The following is a 10,586-nucleotide window of genomic DNA, read 5'->3' on the forward strand; positions in this document are numbered from 1 at the left end:
TAAATAGAAAAGTCGTTACTCCAATTATTTTTGGTTCCAATAGTACCATTACCATCCTTAGATATTTCTGGTACTAATATTTTCTCGTCGTCCAACAAATTTTGTATGGACGACGTATTGTCAACTTGCAAATTTTTCGTTGCAGTTGGCATTTAGAAGTAAACTTGTTCACCATTCAGCGTTGTTGTCTTCCTTTTTTGTGGTCGACACTTGTGTTGTAACTTTTGGCAGTTTCCGAGGTTGAGGTCTAATTATTTCATTATTGGGGATCGTAACGGCTTTGCACTTATTGCTGATACTTTGATCAATTTTAACTTCTTGTTCACTTTTGAATTGACACACCTATTAAGAAAATAATTATTGACATAGTGAGTTTACCATTTTACCCCTATTAATTTTGTTGTGGATGAATTAAAAACTTAAGGTTTTTAAGAAGTTCTACTTTTTTCAAAATAATTAATTGAGGGTATAATAGAAATTTTTTTTTTTGTCTTTTCTTGATTTGTCAAAATGGACAAGTAATTAGGGATATCTATAAAAGGAAAAGTTGGCAAGTAATTAGGGACAGATGGAGTAAGTGAGTATTCCAATAATTTTTCACATCATTTGCTGTTCTTCCTGGAAGTCTCCCAGCAATAAGCGACCACCTAATTAATGAACAACATAATAAAATTAAGAATATATAATCGGATCATTTAAAAGATAATCACTATTAGAAACAAATTAAAAAAAAAAATTCTTTTTCATGAACCGAAAGATGTCCGGTGGGGTTTTTAGTGCAAAAATTAAAGTTGTAAAAATATAATTCAATATCTTTTATCGTGAACCTCAAAATTTGTTTTTTTTTTTTAATTTAAAAAAAATAAAAAAAGACGAAATTGGTTGATTTTATATTAAAAATAAATGAAAATAATATTCAGAAATGCGAAAACCATTCGAATCTGTCGATTTTTTTTACGGTTATATCTCAATCAACTCATTAAAATATCCGACCAATAAAATCGACCATCATGGTTGTTAAATTTATTTTATTTTTGAAATCGATCGTCATGAATCCTATTAGGCTTAATACACGGAGGACGCCACATAAGACTCAAATTGCCATATATGATGCCACATAGGATACGTCTATTTATTTGTTCAACTTTATACAAATTTAATTATCTACTTGTGCACACTCAAAATTGGAGAGCATAAATATGAATTAAGACCAACTTAAAAGATATACTTATGTATTATGCCTTGAGAAAAACAGTATTTTTAGTAATGAAATGCACTTGATAATTCTCATTTTTCTGTACATATATTAATTATTTGGTATTTTCTAAAACAAAAATAATTTTCTCTATAATAGAAACTTCTGCATTCCTCACCCCCTATGGTGTGTTCTGTTTTATAATCTCCATCCTATTTTATTTATTTTAGTGATTCACATCTTAATCTGTTTATTTCTTTGCAAAACGATAAAATAGAATACTCATTTTTGATTTTCTTTGTTTTAATTTGTTTATCTGGTTTGACATGACACAAAATTTAAGAAAATTAATTATTATTTTTTAAATTTTATAATATTAAACTAAAGATATGTATAATATATCAAAATAATATTTAGTTTTGTGGTCTTTAAATGTCAGGTAGAAAATAAAAATTAAAGACCAAAAGAGAAGATTTTCTTTTTAAAGCAAATCAAAAGAGAAAGTAAAATAAACAAATTTATACGAAGATCTAGAATAATAATATATACATATGGCGGCATACCACTGCAAATGACATTATCCAAATTCTCCATCAAGATTTCCAACATAGTGATCATGAAGTAGACATTAAATTTGATTTAAACAGAATTAACATATGAAGGTGTGAATCATTATAAAGAAATAAGATAGAGAGTAAATTACAAAAATAATAAAAAAAATAACAACATCAACAATATATTCAACGTAATCTTATAAGTCAGGTTTGGAAAAATCACAAAATAGAATCATTAAAAAAACATCAATATATCTTAATTCTATAAGTAAGCTTGAAATTAAACTTACACAATATTGTGTCTATGGTACGGTTATGTAAAAAAGAGGTGCCTTTTATAGGTTTTCTCCAAAAACCTTTATAATTAAGGTAAGCAACATAAAAAAAAATTAAAAATCTATTGTTGTGTTGATTTTGAAAGAGCGAATTAAATTAGATATTTTGTTAATATGGACAAAAAAAGTGTTTATAGTCGTGATGATATAAACTAGAATACTCATCTTAGCCACGGTTTGCAACAAATTTTAAACATATGGAAAATAAATAAACGACAAAAATAAAATCTGAAAAAACATAATTTTATTCATCAAGATAGCGGGTACAATTCTGTTCCTCCCTTGATTCTCCTCTCCTAAGATTTATCCATGTTTCGAGGGCCGTTAGTGGCGTATTTCTCAAACAAGGATGATTTACATTTGACCTCTATATGAATATTCCATGACTTTTGTGGAATATATCGAGGTTTTGATCTCTTTATGGAATTTTTTAGATGCATCCGTTAGTGGCGTATTTCTCAAACTAGGATGATTTACTATTTTGGCATAGAAAGGATGTGTGAAAAATAATAATTACAACAAAAAGATATATAAAAGTATTTTTGACGGAGGATATTTTAGAGACAACAAATGATATTAGGGATAAGACTTTGTCAAATTAAAGTGCTTATTAGCCATTATATGGTGGATGATTAATTTGTGACTTTTGATCCATTCTAGCTTAATATCACATACTTATAAGTATTTTTGTGCTAGCCATAAAATCATGGTGGATGATTAATTTGTGACTTTTGATCCGTTCTAGCTTAATATCACATACTGTTTGTAACAAATTTTTAAGTGACAGAAAATAAATTACAATCACAAAAAAATATGAAGAAACATAATTTTATTTATCAAGATTGCGGGTACAATGTTGTTGATCCCTTGATTCTACTCTCCTAAGATTTATCCATGATTCGAGGGCCGTTAGTGGCATATTTCTCGAACTAGGATGATTTAGATTTGACCTCTATATGAGTACCATGACTTTTGTGGAATATTCGAGATCCTGATCTTTAAAAATACCCAAGAGTTTATCGGATATTTTGAAATGCCTTTTAAGGGAATTTAGTACCCTTTATATAGGCATAAACTAGGGTTTAAGGTTGAGTAACCTCTAAGAATTCTAATTGAAATTGAACACATCTTCTAGAATCCCAATTCGAATTGAACACGTGAGTCCGCAAAATTTCAATGTCTACAGCCACATGATCATTCTTGATAGGTCTTTATTGAAGAATTGTCCACCTCAAATCTTTATATCATATCTTTAGAAAGTGATAACGAAAGACTTTTATTACTAAATGGAAAAAAGATAATTCAAACTAGCTAGTCGATAGTTATTCCTTGATTACACGCATTTATTAAAAGAATCAAATTAATGAAGGAAAAGCGATCGATATAGACTATTAAAAAAAATCACGTAATAATTTTTGTTTCTAATGTCCCCAAAAAGTAATTGAGTAAAATCCTTGACAATAATTTTACGGGTATAAAAAAATAGAATATATTTTTTCACTACCAATTTCTTTATTTTCTTAATTTAGTTTGATGCGTTCAATCCTATTGGACATAGCTCTCATAATCAGTCTTTGAACTTAATATGATATTTCCTTAATCAAATTAAGATATGACCAAACACTAATTGATATATTCTTTTCCACAATCATTAACATTATAAATAAATCAAAATACACTTATATTTTAAATGTTGTTATGTTCATATCAATCGAAGTGTTAGTTTGAATATAAACTTGCCTGTTGCCTAGAAGCTTATGAAGCCTGAAGATAATTTGTCCATCTTAGTCTACATTTTTTCCTGCATCGGTTTAAACCTGCACATTTTCGCATATACACAAAAAGGTATATATCAGATGTACTCTTATCTAATGAAATATTATAACTCAAAATCATACTTCTCATATGGAGATCAGCATTTATGGGGCGGGGCGGATGTGGGGCAGGAAGGATGTGGGGCGGGTTGAAGTGTTTTTTTTTAAAATTAATGTGGGGCGGGTTACGGATATATGTGATTTTATATGGGTTTAAACGTAATTTTAACTTTTTACATGGTATAAGAGTGATAAAGCATTATATATTAAGATAATTTGTTTAAATACTAATATATTCAAGATAGTAAATGAAAATGGTTCAATAAAAAATAATACAATTTGTTATATGTTTCCCAATTGACCTCTAAAAAATAAATTTTCAAGTCATTATCTATTAAATTAATAAAACTTAATGAAAATTGAATTTATTTTTATGAATTTTATTTTTAGTATCAAACTTAACTAGAAAAAGAAAATATTAAAAAAATTATGCGGGGCAGGTTGAAAATGAAAAAAGTTGTTAGTGGAGCGGGGTGGAAAGGATTAAAAAATTTGCCGGTTAAGCTAAACCCTCCTCGCCGCCGCTCCGCACTGCCCCATTGCCATCCCTATATGGAGCCGATGCAACATTCAAGCATCTCGGATTCATCTGACTTTAATCAATGGCGTAGCCAAAAATTTTACAAAGGCTGTTCACAAATTTCATAGCTAATAAAAATAATTTAATGAATGGGTGCACTTAAATTTTGTAAATCAAACTACGTAACATCAATGATTAATTTTTTTAATTAAAAAATATATCAAAAATTTTAAAATCAAAACTACATAATATTTATCTTTAATATTCACGTTTATTTGATAGGAAGTGAACAGACAAAGAAAAAAGAGAGAGAGAAAATTCAGTTTAGAGTGAAATCACTTTTATGCTTCAAGATTTCACGAACCTCTGATGACTGACTAACAACGAGAAATGGAAAATAAAGAGTAGAATCAAACGAGTTATATTAAAATAAATTTTATGGAGCCTTTTTACATTTAGTAACTTTATGAAATAAATAAATAAATATGATTTTCATTATTAACTTTAAATTAAATAATTACTTAAAAAAATTTAATGAAAATAAAAAAAAAAATCAGAAGTCAAATAACAGATTTATTAATTTTGAATTATTTTGAAATAACAGATTTATTAATTAAGAAATTAATAAGGAGCTCTTTTGAAAATGTAAAAAAAGTCCACGACTAAAAGCACTAAGATAAGAAACTTTATTATTTTTCAAGGGTGTCCAAAATGTGTTATTTAACCATTTAAAATATTATGTTACTTATAAATACGATGTATTTTACAATAAAGGGTATCCAATTGGACATCCTAGGCTAAGGGTAGTTATGCCCCTGATTTCAATACTTCTATTAATAATCATAACATATTTAGTAAGATTTCATAACTGAGGTCTGAAAGAGTGAGTGTACGTAGACTTACTCCTACTTTTATGAGTTAAATATAATAGGTCTGAATCCATAGTTTTGAAAATATAATAGGTAAGATTTAAGTTCTAAATTTGTTTCTAAATAATTGGAGTGAGATATTACCAGCTATGATGGGAACTGTTGTGTCGTAATTTAACTATTTCTAGAAAAATCACTTTTTGAAATGTTCTAAGTATAAAACAATTTGAGAAATACTTAGAAAGAGTCGCCACTTAATTTTTTAAAGAAATTAAGAAAACTTATAATTTTCAAAGATTTAAACAGAAAAAAATCATTTGAAAATACCAAAGAGGGTTCGGGGTTCAATTTACACTTCGAGAAGGGTTTAAGCATTCGAAGTGTCCGACTAACATGCGGTTGACCTGCGACTTGACTTAAAATATATTTGACTATTTTTAGTAAAAATAATAACATAAAAAATATATAATAATTTACACTAATCGATTAAGTTTGAAAAATAACTAAAAAGGAACTATTTTATTCTATCTTTTTAGAGGAAGAGACCTAAAAATGAAAATATTTGAATCAAGGTTCAAGTGATTAGAAAATTAATAAAACTAGACTAATTAGAATTTATTTAATTCATTTTAAAATAACTTAAACCAATTTAATATATTAAAGCATGAAAATCATTTCGAATTAATTGTAAAATAAAAGTTTTAACTAACATTTTTGAGAAAATGACTAAGTAAGTATTTAATAATAAATTTTACATTATTAGATTAACTTTGTAGAAAATAGTTAAACAAAGAGCAATTTTTTATTTTTTAAGAAAATTAGAACTTAATTGTGACAACTTGGTCAATTAGGATTTTAACAAAACTAGGTTAATTAAAATTTATTTGCGTCATTTTTAGAAATAATAATTCGAACCCAAAAAATAAGACAAACCAAGACATTATTTTAATCTAATTAAAGATGAGTGAAAGTTTTGACTAAAACATTTGAATAAGCATAAGAGTTGATAAAATGAATTATTTTTAAAGAAACTAACATAAAGAATATGGTTCATCTTTTGGGGGATTCAACTAAATTAATTAAAAATTCTAAAGTTAGAGTTAAACAACAAATAATAAGTAATCGCAATTAAATAATTAAAGCGTAAGGGAGAAAATTGAATTTGGGCCTTTCTTGGGCCAAATTCGCTACTGTTTTTGGGAATTTTACTCAATCCCGTTTTTGTATACACTTGATGTAGATCAGTGTATATCGGCATGTATATCAGCCCTTTTCATGTATATCTTTCTTCCAAACTCATGTATTTCGCATCAGCCCTGTATCCCTGCGTTTTTGGCCTGTATATTGACGTATACTGAATGTATACAGTGTATAATGGATGTATATAGTCCATCTTAGGACTTTTGGAGGCTTGTATCTGGGTTTCCAGCCTTTGTGTATTCGTTCAACTGCCTATAACCTGTTCATCGGCTATTTTTAGACTCGATAAAGGGAAGCATAATCCCCGAAATGCAAGGATAGGAATGGAGTCCCCATGGACTCAAGTGGCATTCGCACATAACGGAAGAAAGAAGAAAATATATTAGTACGATTCAAAGAAAAAGAAAACTTTCATGACATAAGAAATAACCATTTTTACTTGGGATGGTAAAGAAAATAAAATATATTCAAGTAAGGGAATTCGAAACAAAAAGTGAACAAATGAAACAACTCTCAAGCATAACTATTTAGAATTTAAAATCAAAAGCACCTGTCCACTTAAATATACTTCCCTTTCCCAGATAACAAAGAACATAAACAACATCAAATATAAACCTTTCTTAAGCTCAAATAACCTCAAGAGATAGATGTGTTTAGCGTACCAAGAAGTGATTAAACCACAAAGATGAGCATACCAAACAAATATGACTATATGAAATGAGCAATAGTGACAAGTTGGGAACAAGAAATGATTTTGGAGCACTTGTATTTTTGGGGCAGCAGCTTACTGCTAATCTCAGTCCCTCTTTTTAGAACATTATAACCATGATACACACTCTCCAGAAGCTATAAACAACAAGCAAAAAATTTCTTTTCTTTTTTTTTTTAAAATTTAAATCTAGGCGGAATGAAGATACGAGCATGAATCAAGCGGAACCCATTGTTAGAGGACTATCTCGAGATAAATAAAAAAAAGAGAAAATACGAACTATTGCATCCAATGCATAACAGACACAGCAACATTCAATCTCCGTATTAACTAGCTTCGAGATTACGAAACAACTCTAAAAAAAAAAAAAACAATGAACCCAAGAGCATGTCTCATGCTTCAAACAACTAAGACAATGTTTAACTTGAAAACTAAACACTCCACTATCAGACTTCAGCTGCAAGCTACAAATAACAGGGATGCAAGCTAAGAAAGATAGAAACAAACGAGAGCCCTAGTTCACGAACAAAATATCAACTAAAACAACTAAAATCAAAGACATTTACCTTTGAGAGAGCAGCGAAACAGGGGTGAGACGAGCAGCCACGAAGACGATTTCACCACCAAAAGGAGATTACAAAGACTCCTACAAATGAGCAGGGGAATCACACTATGATCACACTGATCTATTATTTGTTTCGAATATGTTTAGTGTGTATTTTACGATTTTTGCTTGAATTCTTTAGGTTCTTTTTGGTTCCCCCAAAATCCCACCTTGAACAATGGAGAAGGAGGGGATATATATAGGGGAAAACTAGAGCTCATGATTTGAAAGAGACGGGTGAATTTTTTGGAGTAGCTTGGGGCAAAATCGTCAATCCGGATTCAACCTCTTTTGAATTTTTCTCCCTCAAAGCTGTTGCTTGTATCAAATTTCAAACAAAATCCCCCAAAATTCGGATGAAAAGATCGAGGTGGGCGGCTGTTGCAGAGAAAGCTGTGGGAGTTGTTGGACTGGCAGATTTGTGTAGAAGAAGAAGATGTGCAGGGGTCGGCTACTGTTCACTATATTATTGTAATGTTGTTGTATTGTAGTGGGTCGGGTTGGGTGTATTAAAGTGGGCTGGGGCGTTTTTGGGCTGGGAGTTTATTGGAATTGGTATGAAAATTGTTGAATTGTTGTTGGGCTGCTGGAAAAAGGGTTGAATTTGGCCCAAAAAGGTCTTTTAAGTGGGTTTAAAGGTTAGGTGAGGAAAGAGTTTGGATTGGAGTTGAGAATTTGGCCCATTTGCTTATAATTATAGCCAATTGTATTTAGGGATGTAACCAAATTGAGCTTAATTGGTTATTCGACTAAAAAGCCAAATAAGATGAATTAATATAAATTAATTAATGAGTTTCTTAATCTCAACAAAATAAAAATAATAAACTTAATTATAAATTGATTAATTCAATTACAAAACTAATTAACTCGAAATTATAGCTATAACTTAAAGCAAATTGATAAAAAATTTTAACTAAAATGTAAAATCTTTTGTGATAATTTTTAAATATTTATAAAATAGCGTGATTGCAAATTACACATACTTATTATTAAAAAGTGATAAAAATTACTTTAAAAAAATAACTTGAAAGTATTTTGAATTTCATAAAACTTATTAACTCAAAACTATAACCATCCCTAATATTTAAAATATAATTATTATTTTTTGACGATTTTCGAATAATCATAAAATATACTAATCATATACATAATTATGTAAAACATATACACCATCTAAAATTTATGAAAAGTGACAAACTATTTAAAAGTCTTGCAAACTATATTATTATTATTACTTCTATAAAACTAATTATTTTAAAACTATGGCCATAACTAAAATAACGTAACTTAAATAAAATGTGCTTTTCAAATCAACAAAATTAAATAAAACAAAATAATATAAAATAAGAATAATTAAACTAATAAAATAAATAACTTGTACTTTAAACCAAATTAATTTAATTGAATATAAAACAAACTCTTTTTGAGACGATTTTTGAATCAAAATTGGGTGTCAACAACTGTCCCTCGTTTGACTTGGATTGATGAAAGAAATCCGAGGCAAATGAAATTGACAAATCCAATTTTGACCGACTACCTCTTCATCTTTTGGAAAAGGGATTTGGCACAGGCTTTAGGAATTATAGCCGAACCCCGAAAATGGGTTTCCTACATATCTCAAGTTATACGAGAAGTCAGGTCACTTGTTGTTCGATACGCTTGATTTGACGCACGATTTTGAAAGAATCCAAGGTCATCCTGATGTCGGATTATGAAGATACCGAAATGCTTGGGAATAAGATTTGAGAGCGAATATTGGAATACAGCCGGGTTTCAACATTGATTCTGCCTACATATCCCTCAACCTAGGGCATCAAGCTGCTTGTAGTTCGACTCAATTGGTTGAAAAGGAAATCTATTATGCAAGAACACCTTTGGTTTTGGAGAAGCGACAAAATAAATTGAGTGTGAAAAAGAGGCTTGCAACCTCTTAGTCATGAGTGTGGCGCGCTTCACACCCATAATTAAGAACTTACACGGACATAATTTCCAAAGCTCTTGGTACATTGTCACTCAGATTAGAAAATTGCTTCCGGTGAACCCAAAATTTTCCGGATGCAAAATAGGAACTGACCAATCCAAGAAAAACCCACATGCCTTCTGATAGGGGTGTGGTTTGATTGTGGTGAAAGTTGTTCCTCTGCTCGCGTCCTAAGAGTTTGACACTCCTCTTTGGACTATGTCCCAGTTCGCTGCTAAGAAAAAGTTCCACGTTGTGCTGCATCCTAATTGATGTCGTCCGCACCTGTGGTTTGTTTTGAGAATTCATCCTTTTGGATGCTCTCGACAAGGGTTGAGATAAAACTCATTAGCACAAAAAATGCATTTCAAATGGGAGACAGTGTCTTTTACCGTGTTGACATTTAATTGTTCTCCTTGAACATTTGACGTCAACTCCATCGGGTTTGACGTAAAGCAAATAAAGCTTATGTTTCATATTTGCATTATAATATTCAGTGCACTCTTCTTTTGATGACGAAGTAATAAAATAGGCAGATGTAATATGTTGATAGTTCTCTTGATGTCGTTGTTGATGGTTTTCTTGATGTTGTCCTTGCAAATGAAAATGATATAGCCGACGTTGATTTTCTCGCGATGCATGAATCTTTCTCTTGCAATGCATGGATATTTCTCTTGCTATGCGTGACCCATTCTCTTGCTATGCATGAATCTTTTCCTCGCGACGCATGAATCTTATCTTGCAATGCATGAATCTCTTTTCTCGC

The 10,586-nt window shown here is 30.0% G+C and overlaps 1 pseudogene; it reads right to left on the reverse strand.

The window, feature by feature from the left end:
* Positions 1 to 566: 566 nt before the first annotated feature.
* Positions 567 to 10,586, reverse strand: part of LOC107058718 (transcription factor MYB114-like) — a 25,747-nt pseudogene continuing 15,727 nt past the window's right edge.

The sequence above is a fragment of the Solanum tuberosum genome, unplaced genomic scaffold (assembly GCF_000226075.1).
Source record: "Solanum tuberosum cultivar DM 1-3 516 R44 unplaced genomic scaffold, SolTub_3.0 scf00611, whole genome shotgun sequence".
Taxonomy (NCBI): domain Eukaryota; kingdom Viridiplantae; phylum Streptophyta; class Magnoliopsida; order Solanales; family Solanaceae; genus Solanum; species Solanum tuberosum.